The sequence below is a fragment of the Heterodontus francisci genome, chromosome 25 (assembly GCF_036365525.1).
Source record: "Heterodontus francisci isolate sHetFra1 chromosome 25, sHetFra1.hap1, whole genome shotgun sequence".
In the NCBI taxonomy this organism is placed as follows: Eukaryota; Metazoa; Chordata; class Chondrichthyes; order Heterodontiformes; family Heterodontidae; genus Heterodontus; species Heterodontus francisci.
Genome location: NC_090395.1, coordinates 71,408,111 through 71,424,949, shown reverse-complemented (window position 1 = coordinate 71,424,949; position 16,839 = coordinate 71,408,111). Strand labels below are relative to the sequence as shown.

Sequence of the window (16,839 nt, the reverse complement as noted above, 5' to 3'; positions counted from 1 at the left end):
CCTCATAATTTTAAACACCTCTTTTAAATCTCGTCTTAACCTTCGCTGCTCTAAGAAGAATAATCTCAAGCAGTCTAGCCTCTCCACATAACTGTAGTCCTTCATAATGGGTACCATTCCGGTAAATCTCCTCCGCACCCTCTCTAAGGCCGTGACATCCTTCCGAAAGTGCGGGGTCCAGAATTGGACACAATACTTCATCTGCGACCTAAACATTAATTTATAAAGATTTAATGTCACTTACTTGCTTTTGAACTCTATGTCTCTATTTATAAAGTCAAGGATTCCATATGTTTTTTTTTTAACAGCCTTCTCAACTTTTCCTGCTACCTTTAAAAGGTTTGTGCACGTGAACCCCAGGTCTCTCTGTTTCTGCAACACATTTAAAATTGTACCATTTTGTTTATGTTGCCTTTGAATGGTTCAGTGTTTTAGTACTTGAAACAATGAAGGCAAAACAAGCTTACAATGAAAGTGGCCCCAGGTGGGTTAGGCTATTTCAGAGCACTGGGTTGCAAAAATCCCGTTACAATCAAGTGCTTCAGATAATGTGGCTGTACCCAGGGGAATGTTCTCATTGGGAAACCTGTCCTCCAGATTATTTAGTGCACGAGGTTAAATGGAGCCTCTCTCATGGTGAAATAATATGTTGTTAATCCCAGTGCAGTTCATCATACTGAGTGGAGACCCAGCAGCCAAGCTTCATGCACATACACTGTCTATTGTCTGTGAACCACTCTTAAGATAGTAACATTACTTCTTTAATGGAGGTATTAACCCATTTGTGTTTGAACAGCAGCTATAAAAAGTTGAATTTATTGTCAAGAAAACATGCTATACCAAATGAGGATTTTTAATTCATCGGTTAGAAACCTACAATAAACATTTAAAAAGGAGCTGGGATCCTACAGTTAACTTTTAAAAAGCTCGCAGCCAAGATGCCCATCACAATTTGCATTGAAATACCTCACATTCCAAGACATCGAATTGGAGATGCCTGTCTAATGAGGTTGCATCCAAGACAATGCCTCATGAATTTGGAATTAGCTAACAGCTTCACTTCTAATGGCAAAACATTCAAAGCCATCTTGGAACATTAACAGTGGAGACGTACTTCCAGGGGATGAACATTGAAACAATGAGACTTGAGAGAGATTGAAAATACTTAGACTTGAATCCAATTAAATTGCAAACGAGGACACGGGACAATCATGTGACCACCTCCCCATCTGTGAAAAACTAGCAGTCTTTTGCAAAAGGACAAGCTCCTGAGGTTTTGAATTTGACAAGCTTCCAGTGCTAGCCAGACAAGACCCCAGTGGGGGCTGTGTGTATGAGTGCCTATCTCTCTCTCTCTTTCTCCAGATAACTTTGCAAGTTTGAAATCTGTCCACCATTATTCCAGACAGAGACCCCAGGAAAGAAAGCCACCTGCAACTTTTTCTCAAAGAAAACCCTAAACCAAGTGGGCCAGCTGCAAAGTACTTCTGCCAGCCAGAGACTTCGGAATCACAACTTCGGCTGGAAGACAACTGAATTACCAGAGCCCACAGACTCTATTATTTTTATTTATTCTGGACTGTAATCCAATCCAACTATCCCTTATCAGATTTTCTTAAGTACAATAAACTCCCCTCTTTCCTGTTTAAACTCAAGAAAACCTGTCTGATCGGTTCTTTTATGATCACAACAAAGGGAAAAGATAAAACACACACTGAAGTGGTAAGCACATCCACTGTTTTAAAAGGAATAAGCCCTGTTGTGGTCAAACAAGGAGAAGGAGGGGATTCTTGTGACCCCTCCACACCTGATTGTAATATTCTACAACCTAAGGATATCCCAAAGTGCTTTGCAATCAATGAAGTCACATTTATAATGTCAGAAGTCAATTTACGCACAGCAAGCTGCCACAAACAGCAATGAAATATTGGCCAGATAATCTGTTTTAGTGATGCTGGTTAAGGGATAAATCTTGGCCAGAACACCAAGGTGAACTCCCCCTGCTCTTCTTCAAAATAATATCATGGGATCTTTTACACCTACCTGCAAGAACAGGTGGGGCCCTCAGTTTAACATCTCCCTCTGAAAGTCAGTGCCTGAATGGAGCAGCACTCTCTCTGTATTACAGTGGTTGAATCACACTGAGATTAAGTACCTCGACTGGGACTTGAACCCACAGCTTTCTAGAGTCAAGAGTGCGACCCGCTGAGTCACACAGCACAAGTCCAATATAACAGCTCAAATAATCCCCTACTAATATTGCCAATATCTGTCCCTCACACTCAAATGTTTGACTGACTTTTTCATATTATTGCCCATCCTTCACTGACCCTTGAAAAGGTGATGGCGAGCTGCCTACCTGAAATGCTGCAGTCTGCATGGTGAAGGTGCTCCCACAGTGCTGTTAGGCAGGAACCTCCAGGATTTTTACTCAGCAACAGTGAAGAAATGGTCCTTGTCAGCATTACCCACATTCCGAGAGGTAAAAAAAAAATTCAATGCAAACAAACTAACTTTTGAAAGAGAGTTGGATGTACACTTGCAAATGAAAAATTTGCAGGACTATGGGGAAAAAGCAGGGGGAATGGGACTAAGTGGATTGCTCTTTCCAAGAGCTAGCACAGGCACGATGGGCTAAATGGCCTCCTTTTATGCTGTAAGATTCTAACATTCTACTTCACTATGATCACAGAATAAGGGGTGATAGATACCAAATCAACAAGCAAATGACTGGAAATAAAAATAGCTGAAAATGTGTCAATTCTTTCAATAGGAGACTTGAGGGAATAATTGATCAGTAATGAGACTGAAGGTTGGAGGATAAGAATAGGCACAGTGATCAAACAGGTGATCAATTATTCTGTGGAACATATTGATTTCTGTGTTGTTGGGAGCATGGTCTTGTCATCTGTGGGATATTATTGATCCACAATGAATATTTCAGTTCCAATGCCAGACCAATATTCTGCAGCTTTAGTTTAGAGCATTAGGAATTTAATTGAGGGCTTTGATGGCTTTTCTGCAGATTAGTGGATACCTGCGAGTGAGTTACAGGCTGGAAACTAATCGAGGGGTTTGTGTGGTTTATATGTAGAATAATGGATACCCGGGAGTAATTTACAGGTTGGAATCCAATTGAGTGGTTCCGAAGATTTATTTACAGAATAACTAAAACCCAGGAGTGAGTTACAGGCTGGAATCCAAATGCAAGGTTTGAGTGATTTACAAGAATAATACCAGAACTGCAAAGTTATACATATCAGGAAGGGATGAACAGGCTGGGACTCTTTTGAAAAGAGAAGGCTGAAGGATGACCTCATAGACGTCTTGAAAATTATAAAAGGTTTTGATAGAGTAGACACTGAGAACATTTTCGACTTGTGGAGAAGAGCAAAACTTGAAGCCATCAAGATAAGATAGTCAACAAAAAATTGAACAGGAAATTCAGAAGAAACTACTTCATCCAGACTGCAGTGAGAATGTGCAACTTGCTACCACAGGGAATAGTCAAGGTGAATAGAATAGTTGCATTTAAGGGGAAGCTAGATAAACACATGAGGGAGAAAGGAATAGAGGGTTACGCTGATAGAGTTTGATGAAAAGAGTGAAGGAGGAGCATAAGTGCTGGCACAGATCAGTTGGGTTGAATGGCCTGTTTCTATGGTGTATATTTTATGCAATTCTATGTAATGTTTGTATATAGAATTAGATACCCAAGTGTGAGTTACAAGCTAGAATATGAAGAATTCAAACAGTTTATATAAAAAATAATGGATATGTGGGAGTGAGTTACAGACTGGAATCTAATCAAGGGATTTGGATGGGACCATGATTGAGTAAAATTAGCATTAAGTAATCTGTGACTATCATCTACAGGCTAGATTACAGCCTTAAAAACCATCTCCAGTATATGTTGAGCTAAAAAGTGCTATGAGGGGAAGACTTTCTTGTTCCTGGGCCTATTGCCTCTTCTGTGGGCAAGAGGTACAGGAAAATCAGGGGAAGAGGACTGCATAGGTCGCTAAATTGCTCTTGCAGAGAGCCAGCCTGGGCTCGATGGGCTGAATGGCCTTCTTCTGAGCTGTAACCATTCTATAATTCTATAATCCTGTAAAGATAGCCTGACAATGTTCCATCTAAAATTTTGTCATTGTGTGTGGTCAGTTTTCTCAACCTACGTTATCTTTACATTTTTTTACGTGGCTGTGCACACGTGTTATTTAACACAGAGCACGACCTGCGCGGTATCTTCCAAGGCTACCATGTGGCCACACGTAACAGCAGTTTAGCAGCAACATTGTAGTCCACACAATGTCCCTACGTTTGCTGTGCCCAGGTGATTAAATAGACATAAGAACCGGAAAATCTGTCTCTATAAATATATTTCCTTGGTTCTGATGAAAGGTCACTGACCTGAAATGTTAACTCTGCTTCGCTCTCCACAGATGCTGCCAGATCTGCTGAGTATTTCCAGCACTTACTGTTTTTATTTCAGATTTCCAGCAACTGCAGTATTTTGCTTTTATTTAAGCTGGGTTAGATGTTGGTTAAGGGATAAATATTGACCAGGACACTGGGGGGATCTCCCCTACCCTTCTTCAACATAGTGTCATAGCATCTTTTGCATCAACAACAATGACAATCTGTATTTATATAGCACCTCCAACAAAATAATACACCACAAAGCACTTCACAGGAGCATTATAAAGCAACATTTGACACCGAGCCACATCAGGTGATATTAGGGCAGATGGCCAAAAGCTTGGTAAAAGAGGTTGGTTTTAAGGAACGTCTTAAAGGAGGAAAGAGAGGTAAAGAGGTGGAGTGGTTTAGGGAGTGAATTCCAGAGCTTAGGCCCGAGGCAGCTGAAGGCACAGTGGTGGAGCAATTAAAATCAGGAACACGCAGGGGGCCAGAATTAGATGAGTGGAGATATCCCGGAGGGTTGTAGGGCTGGAGGAGATTACAGAGAGAGGGGGAGGGGGCAAGGCCATTAAGTGATTTGAAAACCAGGATGAGATTTTTTAAAATTGAGGTATTGCTTGACCGGGAGCCAATGTAAGTCAGTGACACAGCAAGCACGTCAGCTGAGAGGGAAGATGGGGCCTTGATATAGTAATTCATCCAAAAGACAGCGGGCTGGATTTTAACAGCCCACTGCCGATGTTGCCGGTGAGCTCACCGAACAGCCGGAGCATTCTCAAGCGTGACAGCTCATGTAAAAAGTCAGGGTGGCCCATCACCCCAAACCCCCCCACCACCAATCTCATGGAGGGGACGGGCTGTCTGTCGCGGGCGATGGCACCAGCTGACTGTGTGCAGGCACACTAATTTAAATTTTTAAACACATACCTCCCAAAATTAAATAAATATATGTCTTATTCCCCTTTCCCACCCCTCAGTAATGATTACAATAACTATTTGCCCTTCCAGCCCCAAAACACCTTTTACATCTGACCTCCCCCCGCCAAACTGCACAAATTTGAAGTTCAACCCTTCCCACCTTCTCCTACACCCATTACGTGTATTTGACCCCATTTCCCCACCCCCCACCTGCACTGAAAATCTTACCTCCTCCACCCTCCCCACCAGTGTCACGCCACCTTTTCCCCAGATGGGGAATTGAAGGCGCGGGAATGCCGACTGCCGGGCTGAAGATCGTGGTGGGGCCCTCAAGATTGGAGGTAAGTCTCTGTAAATTTATTAATCTTATTCATTTGAATATTTTAATTGAAGTCCTGTCGTCCAGCGGTGTGGAGGGGGGAGGGGGGGCTGCCACGGAGCCTCGGCACCGCCAGGAGGATCAGACCGGGCCCTCCTGGCATTGAGGTCCATAGCGGGCTTCATCTGGACCCATAGGAAGTCGAATTTTTCCAGGACTCTCCTGCTCCTAATGTAACTGTAGTAGAAGCACTGCCTATGTGTGCAAAACGGGTCATCCCCAAACCTATGCAGCAAAAGGGGAAAAGCCCTGAGGGAAATCACAACGTCGAGGGCTTGGTAAACTCCAGCTCAGCATCTCTGATAGTGTGGCAGTTCCCTCAGTGCTACACTGGGAATGTCAGCCTGGATTTTGTGCTGAAGTCTCTGGAGTGGGTCTGGAACCTACAATCTTCAAGACTCTATAAATGCGCGTCCTTTCTTTCTACCAACTTAGTCAGACCAAAACACCATGACACAATGAGTGAAAGAAGTTGGCAAGAGCTGGCAGCCAAATAAACAAGAAATATCTGTGCACATTAAACGCTTTCTGCTCTGTGCCAGACAGGAGTCAATGTTGAAAAAGAGTACATGTCAGTGAATCACTTGTAAGGTACTGCAGCCCTAATCATGACCCATGCTTTCTTCATGCTGTGAATGTGATGATTTCTCCCTTATGTTGTGCAAAGGGAAGCACAAAGAAATGACTGTTCTTTAGTTCCAGCGCTAAGTGAATTGAGTTAGGATCGAATTTGCTAGACCCACGAGAGGAAAACCATCAAAGCCTGATTATTGGGCAGCTGGAGGTTGATGAGGTAGAGAACCATTTTATCCAGGTTGCACTCATTACGACTTTTAGAATCTAATTCCCACTGTGCTGGGTATTGGCAGCCGTGACCTCCTTCATTCCTGCTCACGTAGTATATATAAGGGCTAAAAATAGACTGAAAGGCCCATCTCCCGGGGAAAGGAGATGAGAAAAAAGTAAATAATAATGTAAGAGACAATCAATGCAGCTCCTGACATGACTACATAACAAGAAACGACTCCTCTGAGGGAAATATTAGTAGTGGTGGAGATACCCATTGCCACATTGCTCAGGAGATTCTTACTGTGACTATCTGCTAAGATTGGCAAGTGCCACACATTGATAATTGATACCAAAAAAAAACTGTGACAACATTGGGATTAAAACTTGGCTACCCGACCCGAACCCAACTACACCCGACTACATGTGTCGGGTTCGGGTCTAAATTCCGAGTCCAGCTTTCAGGCTCAGGTTGGGTCGGGCTGGACACTGCTTCCAGGAAGTCACAGGGTCAAGCTTACCCATGATTCCCCACAACTCCATCTGCAGGAATAGCCTGCTGCCAGAACGGATGAACGATATTCGTGTCGGGTCGGGTCGGGAACGGAAAGAATTAAAGGACTCGGGCTCGGGTCGGGTTCGGGTTGACTGTGGTCGGGTTTTAATTTTATACCTGAGCCAGGCTTTAATTGGGATAAAGCGAGTGTATGATTTACTTTAGAAGAAGCTCGTCAAATGAAAAATTCTTTGAGTATTATGTTAACCTGCTCCATAGCGGTTGAATTTTTTCAGGACTCTCCCGCTCCCAATGTAACTGTGGTGGATGTGCTGCCTGTATGAGTTAAAAGGGTTATCCCCAAACCTATGCCATGTGTAAGGCAGCAGAAGGGGAGAAGCCCAGAGGGAAATCCACCTCACCTCTACACCCCTCCCCACTGTGTTTCAACATGATGTTGGCCATTAAAATAAGAGGAATTTGTTGCTCTTTTTGTGGCCTGTTACCTTCTTTTCAATTTAACTGACTCTGGGCTTCTCCAACTCTGGCCTCTTGTGCAGCACCCTCTTCCTTTGCCCCACCATTGACGGTTTTGCCATCAACTACTTCAGGCGAATAGGGTAAAGCTACTTCTTCCTTTTAGGAAGTCAATGACGAGGGGGCATCAGTTTAAAATTGTCACAGTGTGAGTGAGGAGAGAGGCTTGGAGATATGTCTTTATGCAGTGATTAGTTGGAGTGTGGGAAGCTTTCCCATTTGGACTGGTTGAGACGGAAACCATTGCAGTTTTTAAGGGAAAACTGATTAGATATTTGAAATAGGGCAAAATACAGGATTATAGGGTGAGAACAGGCACTGAGATTGGTTTTGGATTGATCTAGCACTGGACTGGCACAGACACAATGGGCCAAGTAGCCTCCTTCTATGGCAGGATTGTGTGGAGAGCCCAGTGATAATCAGAACAGTGAGAGCGTAGAGGATGCACTTGGACAACAAAAACAACATTGCAAAATGTCTCCGGGGGCATCGAAGCAATGTGGGGGTGGGGGCTGAAAATAGATAGCAGACAGTAGTAGGTGTTAGGGGAGGTGATCAAGGCATCGTTGAAGAGGTGGTTTTGGTGAAGGAGAAAGATGTAGAAAGACAGGGCATTTCAAGAAACCGTAACTCTGCTGTAAAAAGGCTCTGCCCATTCCAGAGACTTGTGCACACTACAAGACTAAGACTCCTGGTACAGTACCTGAGAGAGTCATGCACTATCGGAGTTTCCATCTTTTCGATGAGATGTGAAACTGAGACCCTGTCTGACCTCTCAGGTGAACATAAAAGATCCCCTGGCCACTATTATGAAAGAGAGCAGGGATGTTCTCCCCGGTGTCCTGGTCAATAATTTACCCTCCACCAACATCTGTAAAAAAACACAGAAGATCTACTCATTGCTATTCTCAGGAGCTTGCTGTGAGCAAATTGGCTGTTGTGTTTCCCACATTACAACAGTGACTGCATTACTTCATTGGTTGTGAAACATTGTGGGATGTCCTGAGGCCGTGCAAGGCTTTAGAAAAATGCAAGTATTCCTTTTCTTGTGTTACTGATGAAGGATCAAGAAGAAGTCTCTCTATACCTCCATGCCCCACCAGGATGGCCTGAGGGCTCTCCGCTTATTCCTTGAACAGAGGCCCAACCAGACCCCATCCACCACCTGGGGACTGTATCGGTGCCATTTCCTACTCTCGCCCCAAACTGGAAAACTTCATCAACTTTGCTTCCAGTTTCCGCCCTTCTCTAACCTTTACATGGTCCATCTCTGACACTTTCCTTCCCTTCCTCAACTTATCTGTCTCCATTTCTGGGGATAGGCTGTTCACTAATATTCATTATAATTCCACCTATTCCCACAGCTAGCTCAGCTATGCTTCTTCACACCCTGCCTTCTATAAGGACTCCATTCCATTCTCTCAGTTTCTGCATCTCCGCTGCATCTGCTCTGATGATACAACCTTCCACGACAGCGCTTCTGATATGTTTTCCTTTTTCCTCAACCGAGGAATCCCCCCCACTATGGTTGACAGGGCCCTCAACCATGTCTGACCCATTTCCCGTACCTCTACCTTCACCCCTTCCCCTCCCTCCCAGAACCGCAACAGGGTTCCCCTTGTCCTCACTTTCCACCCCGCTAGCCTCCACATCCAAAGGATCATCCTCTGTCATTTGCATCACCTCCAGCGTGATGCCACCACCAAACACATCTTCCCCTCCCTTCCCCTGTCAGCATTCCGAAGGGATCATTCCATCCGCAACACCCTGGTCCACTCCTCCATCATCCTCTACACCTCAACCCCTTCCCATGGCACCTTCTAATGCAATCACAAGAGGTGTAATACCTGCCCTTTTACCTCCTCTTTCCTCACCATCCAAGGCCCTAAACAGTCCTTCCAGGTGAAGCAGTGATTTACTCACACTTCTTTCAATTTAGTATAGTGTATTTGCTGCTCACAATGCAGTTGCCTCGACACTGGGGAGACCAAACACAGATTAGGCGACCGCTTTGCGGAACACCTCCGCTCAGTCTGCAAGCATGACCCCGAGCTTCCGGTTGCTTGCCATTTTAAATCAACATCCTGCTCCCATGTCCACATTTCTGTCCTTGGCTTGCTGCAGTGTTCCAGTGAACATCAATGCAAGCTCGAGGAACAGCATCTTATCTTCTGATTAGGCACTTTACAACCTTCTGGACTGAACAATTTCAGAGCATGACTGGCTTTTTTTAAATTATTTTTTAACCATGTTCCGGTCTTAAACTTGTTTTTTCATGTTTGTGCTTCTTGACAGAACTGTTCATTATCCTGCCATTAACACTCTCTCTGGACTACTGCTTTGTCTTTCACTACAACTTTTAGCACTCCCTTTGCCTTTGTTCCATGACATCTTTGTCAGTTAATTTCTCCTGCCCTCTGCCCTATCACACACTTTCCCTTTTGTTCTTCTTCTCCCTCCCCCCTTTCACTTGCTCAAAGCCGATTAAATTTCTAACCTTTGTCAGATCTGATGAAAGGTCACAGACCTGGAACGTTAACTCTGTTTCTCTCTCCACAGATGCTGCCAGACCTGCTGAGTATTTCCAACACTTTCTGTTTTGATTTCAAGAAGTCTGATGGCTTTCCCACGTAGACTGACACAGAGATTTGTATAAAAGCACCAAATGGAACGTGGTTAAAAAGTAAAATAAAATAAAATTTTTAAAAAGACAGTCATGCTCTGAAATTGTTAAACTCAATGTTGAATTCAGAAGGCTCTAGTGTGCCTAATCGGAAGATGAGGTGGTATTCCTTCTGCTTGTGTTGAGGTTCACCGGAACACTGCAGCAGGCCAAGGACAGAAATGTTGGTGCGGGAGCAGGGTGGTGAATTAAAATGGCAAGCAACCGGGAGCACGGGGTTGTGCTTGCAGACTGAACAGAGGTGTTCTGCAAAGCGGTCACCCCAATCTGCGTTTGCTCTCCCCAATGTAGAGATGACCGCATTGTGAACAGCGGATACAGTATATTAAATACTATAAATACAGAAATTTGTACAATATTCGTTTTACATAACACTGGTCACCTTCCTAGTCCTTGTCGAGTTGATAGATGTTGTTTTGCTGATTTAGGACCCCAGGGTTACTATCAAGCGCTCCCAGGAATAATGTGGAGGTTATAGACAGGATCATAATAACCCACAGGGAGAGGAATACTTTCATCCCGTTAGTTTTAGCTGAATTAAACCCAATGCCTTAAGAGGAAAGAACAGTCATCTGACTGACTACACTATCATCAGGTTCCTAACTTACAGTATACGAATCAGACTCAATATAAAATCGTGGAATCATACAGCACAAAAGGAGGCCATTTGGCCCATTGTGCCAATCCTGCCTCTTTGAAAGAGCTAGCCAATTCGTCCTGCTCCCTCTGCTGCTTGCCCATAGCCCTGAAATTTTTTTCCCATTCAGGTATTTATCCAATTCCCTTTTGAAAGTTACTATTGAGTCGACTTCCACTGCCCTTTCAGGCAGCGCGTTCTAGCTTACAACGACTCACTGTGAAAAGTAATTTCTCCTCATGTCGCCTCTGATTCTTTTCTTAATTACCTTAAATTTGTGTCCTCTGGTTACCTTCTGCCACTGGAAACAGTTTCTCCTTATTTAGTCTATCAAAAAATTTTCAGCACTTCCATTAAATCTCCCCTTAACTTTCTCTGCATTAAGGAGAATCACCCTAGCTTCTCTCGTCTCTCCACGTAACTGAAGTCCCTCATCCTTGGCCGAATTCTAGTCAACGTCCTCTGTACTCTCTCTAAGGCCTTGACATCCTTCCAAAGGTGCAGTGCCCAGAACTGGCCACAATACTCCAGTCAGGGCCTAACCAGTGATTTATAAAGGTTTGCATAACTTCCTTGCTTTTGTACCCTATGCCTCTCTTTATAAAGCCCTGGATCTCGTATGCTTTTTTACTGTAAAACGGGGCTGAGGATCCTGAAATGGATAATGCCAGGGGACAAAAACAACGTGCATTTATATAGCGCCTTTAAAGTAGAGAAGCAGATATGCAAGGTACCTCACAACAGTGTTATCAAACAAAGTTTGACAATGAGCCACATAGGAGATATTAAGGCAGTTGACTAGGTTTTAAGGAGCATCTTAAAGGAAGAGAGGTGGAAAATTGAAGACACTTAGGGAGGAAAATCCAGATCTTAGGATCTAGGCAGCTGAAGACATGTCTTTCAATGGTGGAGCAATTAAGATAGACAAGGAGCCAATGGAGCTTGGCAAGGATGGTATTCACCAAAGGTATTAAGGGATGTTAAGCAAAGGTGAGTATATGGAGTTCAGGCAGGGATCAGCCATGAGCTCATTGAATAGCTTGAGGGGCTGAATGGCCTCCTGCAGTTCCTATGGATTAATGGGCGAGCAGGGGAGATACTGGAGTAGAAATTCGTCCTAGATGGTAGAACAAAAGGGCCGATAGCGCATTGACTCTATCAAAACTCTTCTTGATTTTCTGCAGTGTTTCCAGGTCACGCTCAGTGATCTCACTGGGAGTTCAATCATTCCCCTATTTATCCAGTATTTCTAAGTCAGCCTCTGTGTTTTCTCATTGTCCAATTGCCCGATATTCAGTTCCATTAACTTCAATACTGAATGAATATCGAATGGAGTGAATGGCAAACAGCCCAATGCACTACCACTCAAGTCTAACCCCTTCTGTGCAGATCCTGTATTAACTGGAGTTTATGGAGGATACAGGAGGAAATGGCGGAAAATATGGTAGAAAAGGCTCCATCTCTATGCAGGCCTCTTCTTCCTCATTCTGTATGTGACAGTCTCAACCATGTCCACACAAGATCTCTATACTCACATTCTGATCCGTCTCTCCACAGGTGAATCAAACTAATCTGTTGACATCTCTGTTGCCCCAAACAACCTTCTCCATTGTGTTTTGGAGGAGTTTGCAGGCACTGCACTATTAAGCAGTTCATTGTGTAAAGTGCTTGAGGAGGTTTCTGATAGATGTGATAAGCTGCTAGAGAAGTCAAAGCTCTGTTTTCATTGAAATGAGCCATTTCAGGTTTTATTTTTAGATCCAACCCCCTGCAGCTATAGGAGAAGAGCTAGGTGAGCAGAGGTATCACCTCTCAGCCTGGGAAAGCTGCTGTACATCCCACGCTCACTCACAGCATTGTCTCTTTTTATTTGCAGTGATACCTTCAACAGGCAAACATGTCATTTCTACTGTTTTAATTTTGACTTTAAATCTGGTCTATCTGTCACACATTTGAGGCATACAAATTGGTGACAACATACAGAGAGCTGCACAGCCCGACCCTCCACACACACACACAGGTACGCACGCATGCACACACCTAGCCCCACATAGACACACACAAACACCCCTACACACACACATACCTACTTCACATAGGTCAGGCTAACCCATACACAGACATGGACATTGATTTCAAACAGATACATACATAAAGACACACATATCCCTATCACGGTGTACTTACCTATCTTGCTCCATGTACCCACACCCCCAGCTGCTGTACACTTTTGCATGTGTCATCTGTGGCTCAGTTAGTAGTGCGGAGTCTTCTTCTTTGGCCTCCTTGTCTCGGGGAAACAATGAGTAAAGCGCCTGGAGGTGTTCAGTGCTGAGTAGTCTGAACCTAAAGGTTGTGGGCTGAAATGCCACTCTAGAGACTTAAGCATAAACTGACACTCCCAATGTGGTACAAGGAAATATTTACATTTGTTTTTCACAACTATTGGATGTCTCAAAGCACTTTACAGCCAATGAAGCACTTTTTGAAGTGTCATCACTGTTGTAATGTAGGAAATACAACAGTCTATTTGCACAGAGCAAGCTCCCACTGAGGATAACTCCCCTGCTCTTCTTCGAATAGTGCCATGCGAATCCTTTACATCCACCCAAGTAAGCAGACAGGGCCTCAGTTTAATGTGTTGTCCAAGCAACAGCACCTCTGACAGTGAAACACTCCCTCAGTACTGCACAGGAGCATCAGCCTTGATTTTTGTGCTCAAGTCGCTGGAGTGGGATTTGAACCAAGAACCTTACAGCTCAGAACCTGCTAGCACTGGAGCTGCAGCTAACAGCTAGCAAATATGTTGTCGGATGCTATCTTTCAGATGAGATGCTAAATCGAGACCCCCAACTGTCCTCTCAGGTGGATGTGAAAGATCCCATGGCACTATTTTGAAGAGGAGCTGGTGAATTCTCTCCTGGCCAATATTTATCCCTCAATCAATCAGATTATCTGTTTTTTTTATCACATTTCTTTTTGTGGGATCTTGCTGTGTGTAAATTGGCTGCAGTGTTTCCTATATTGCAACAATGACTATACTTCAACATTGGCTGTGAAGAGCTTTGGGGCATCCTGAGGTTATTTTTTTTTAATTATTCGTTGATGAGATGTGGGCGTCGCTGGCCAGGCCAGCATTTATTGCCCATCCCTAATTGCCCTTGAGAAGGTGGTGGTACAACTGAGTGGCTTGCTAGGCCATTTCAGAGGGCATGTAAGAGTCAACCACATTGCTGTGGGTCTGGAGTCACATGTAGGCAAGACCAGGTAAGGACAGAAGATTTCCTTCCCTAAAGAACATTAGTGAACCAGATGGGTTTTTACAACAATCGACAATGGTTTCATGGCCATCATTAGACTAGCTTTAAATTCCAAATTTATTAATTGAATTCAAATTCCACCTTCTGCTGTGGTGGGATTTGAACCCATGTCCCCAGAGCAATACCCTGGGTCTCTGGGTTACTAGTCCAGTGACAATATCACTACGCCACCGCCTCCCCTAGGCACTATGAAAGGCACTATATAAATGCATGTGTTTCTTTCTTTACATATATAACCAAGTATCAATTTTTAAATAGCAATGCAGATACAGGAAGGAAAAACTGACTGCAGTAGGATTCTCACATGGAAATCATAATATTACCCCAACCCTCCACTACCTGAGGACCACTACCTCCACGTGCAGACTCGATGGAGAGCAAGAGAAAGGACTGGAATGAAACCTAGTCCATTTATCAAGTCATGGCAATAGTTTTAACAGAGAGATTTCACCAGCGCTATAGACGTTGGGCCAGACCTACCACAGTTGCATTCTCTCGCTTCATCTGAACTAAGCAAGATAAAACACTTGCAACCCTTGCAGGTAGGCTGGGGGTTGGAAGAGCGAAAGAGAAAGTGGGCTGCAGGAGAAAGATGCGGCAAAGAGGTGCTGAGAGAGGACAAAATGGTGACATGCCCTGGCTGCTGTGACCTGTGATAGATGCGACTTGCTGCTTTTAGGCTATGTTTAGTTTTCCGACACAAGGCATGGCCTCAGGTATGTGGCTCGGGGCTGAATAGCTCACACCCAGCTGTGGTCCAGTGTCACAGCCTGGAATGCAAGTGGCAAGGATCCATCCACACAAATAATACGGAGTTGAAAAAGAAAGTACAATTGTGCTGATAACATAATGACAGATGAGTTTTTAAGCAGGTAGGCCCCAGGATAGGAATGATTTGCAGCAATGAAAGACGTGTCTCAGTAATTGTGTGCGGGGATATAAAGGGGAAGATGTTTCATGTGGAAGATTCCTTCAGCATCTCTCAGGCTATTCATGATTGCTGACATGAAAAGACAAACTGTTTGCCTCTTTTTACAGTAACATCAGGATCTCCTTCTACCCGTCTACCTCCCAACAGTCTACATCGTCTGAGATCTGTGGCAGCAGAAGATTTCTGCTGAAACCAAAAATGTAAATATCAAGCTTTTCATGAATTCATAGATTCCTTTCCATCGGATGAATCATGGAATGATACCGTGCAGAAGGAGGCTATTCAGCCCATCATACCTGTGCCAGCTTTTTGAAAGGGCTATCCAATTAGTCCCACTCTTTCCCCATTGCCCTGCAAATTAAGTGACCACTAGCAGGAACCTGAGTCTGGTCCTGACACCTTGCCACATCTACACGTGTCCTCTGCAGGACTGACCACTGGATGTGGATCAGGAGCAAAATTTCAGGGACTCTCCTTGGTCCAAAGCTAAAGATCTGGAGCTTGCTGCCTACGAGGGTGGTGGAAGCGGAGATGAAAAATGATTTTGAAAGGAAATGGATAGGCACTTGAGGGAAATAAACTCGAAGGGAAAAAAGTATGGGGTTAGAGTGGGGGAGTGGGACTGATTGGATTGTTTTATAGGGAGCTGGCATGGACTTGATGGGTCAAATGGCAGTGCTGGTGAATGGAACGCTTGACTACGTCCCTGCACAGCCAGCACCACCAAGGTCAGGTACAACAAGGGTCAGATTCAGAGTGAAGCACTTCCTACTCTACGTAAGCAACCTGGAAGGATCCCAGCAATATTCCACACAAGCCATTTTGAGGCTTTCTGAATCAGATTACAAGGTCATCACCGATTAAAGTTATGTGCTGTGAAATTTGCCTCTACAAACTGGAACCTGCTGTTCCCACTCTGTCATATTTCACTTTTGAAAGGGGTTAGCCTTGGATCAATGGATCACACTGGTGACACTGTGCCTGAAGGTTGTGGGTTTGAGTCCCAGATCAGAGACTTGAGCACAAAATCTAGGTTGACACTCCCAGTGCAGTATTGAGGGAATGCTGCACTGTCAGAGGTACCATTTTTTGGATGAGACATTAAACCAAGGTCCCATCTGCCCTCTTAGGTGGATGCAAATGACCCCATAAAACTATTTTGAAGAACATGAGTATTCTCCCCAGTGTCCTGACCAATTTTTATCCCTCAACCAACATCACTAAAAATCCAACATTATCTGGCCATTATCACATCGCTATTTGTGGGAGCTTGCTGTGCACAAATTGGCTGCTGCATTTCCTACATTACAACAGTGACTACACTTCAAAAGTCCTTCATTGGCTGTAAAGCACTTTGGGATATCCAGAGAACATGAAAGGCATTAAAGAAAGGCAAGTCTTTCTTTCTATTTGCAAACTGCATGCATCACCCACACAGTGTCATGCTAGGCCCCCACCTGCCAAGAATGAGGCACATTAATTTTGTCATGAACATTGATTTTAAAATGTCACTGGATTGAAGACTTGGTAAACAGATCAGCCGTGGCTGGAAAAGACATTTGCATATTAACAGACAGTGCTTGGAAGGACAAAGGACCATTCTTTGACACATTCAACTTACAATGGACCTTGATCCCCAGGGATTGTGTGTGAGAGGAGCATTTCAGAGACTGCTAAAGTGATACAGTCCAAGACGTGGGCAGACCAGTTAGTCACATGACTAACGT

General features: G+C 44.1%; 1 protein-coding gene and 1 long non-coding RNA gene across 4 annotated transcripts in view; one reads left to right on the top strand and one right to left on the bottom strand.

Moving 5' to 3' along the window:
- The window catches only part of LOC137383984 (uncharacterized), an 81,161-nt gene extending 79,587 nt beyond the window's left edge, over nt 1-1,574 (top strand). Inside the window, exon 3 of the long non-coding RNA XR_010977519.1 lies at nt 797-1,574. This is a non-coding gene — a long non-coding RNA (uncharacterized lncRNA). The remainder of the gene's footprint in view (nt 1-796) is intronic.
- The window catches only part of kcnd3 (potassium voltage-gated channel, Shal-related subfamily, member 3), a 313,717-nt gene that overhangs the window by 165,474 nt on the left and 131,404 nt on the right, over nt 1-16,839 (bottom strand). The window lies entirely within an intron of this gene.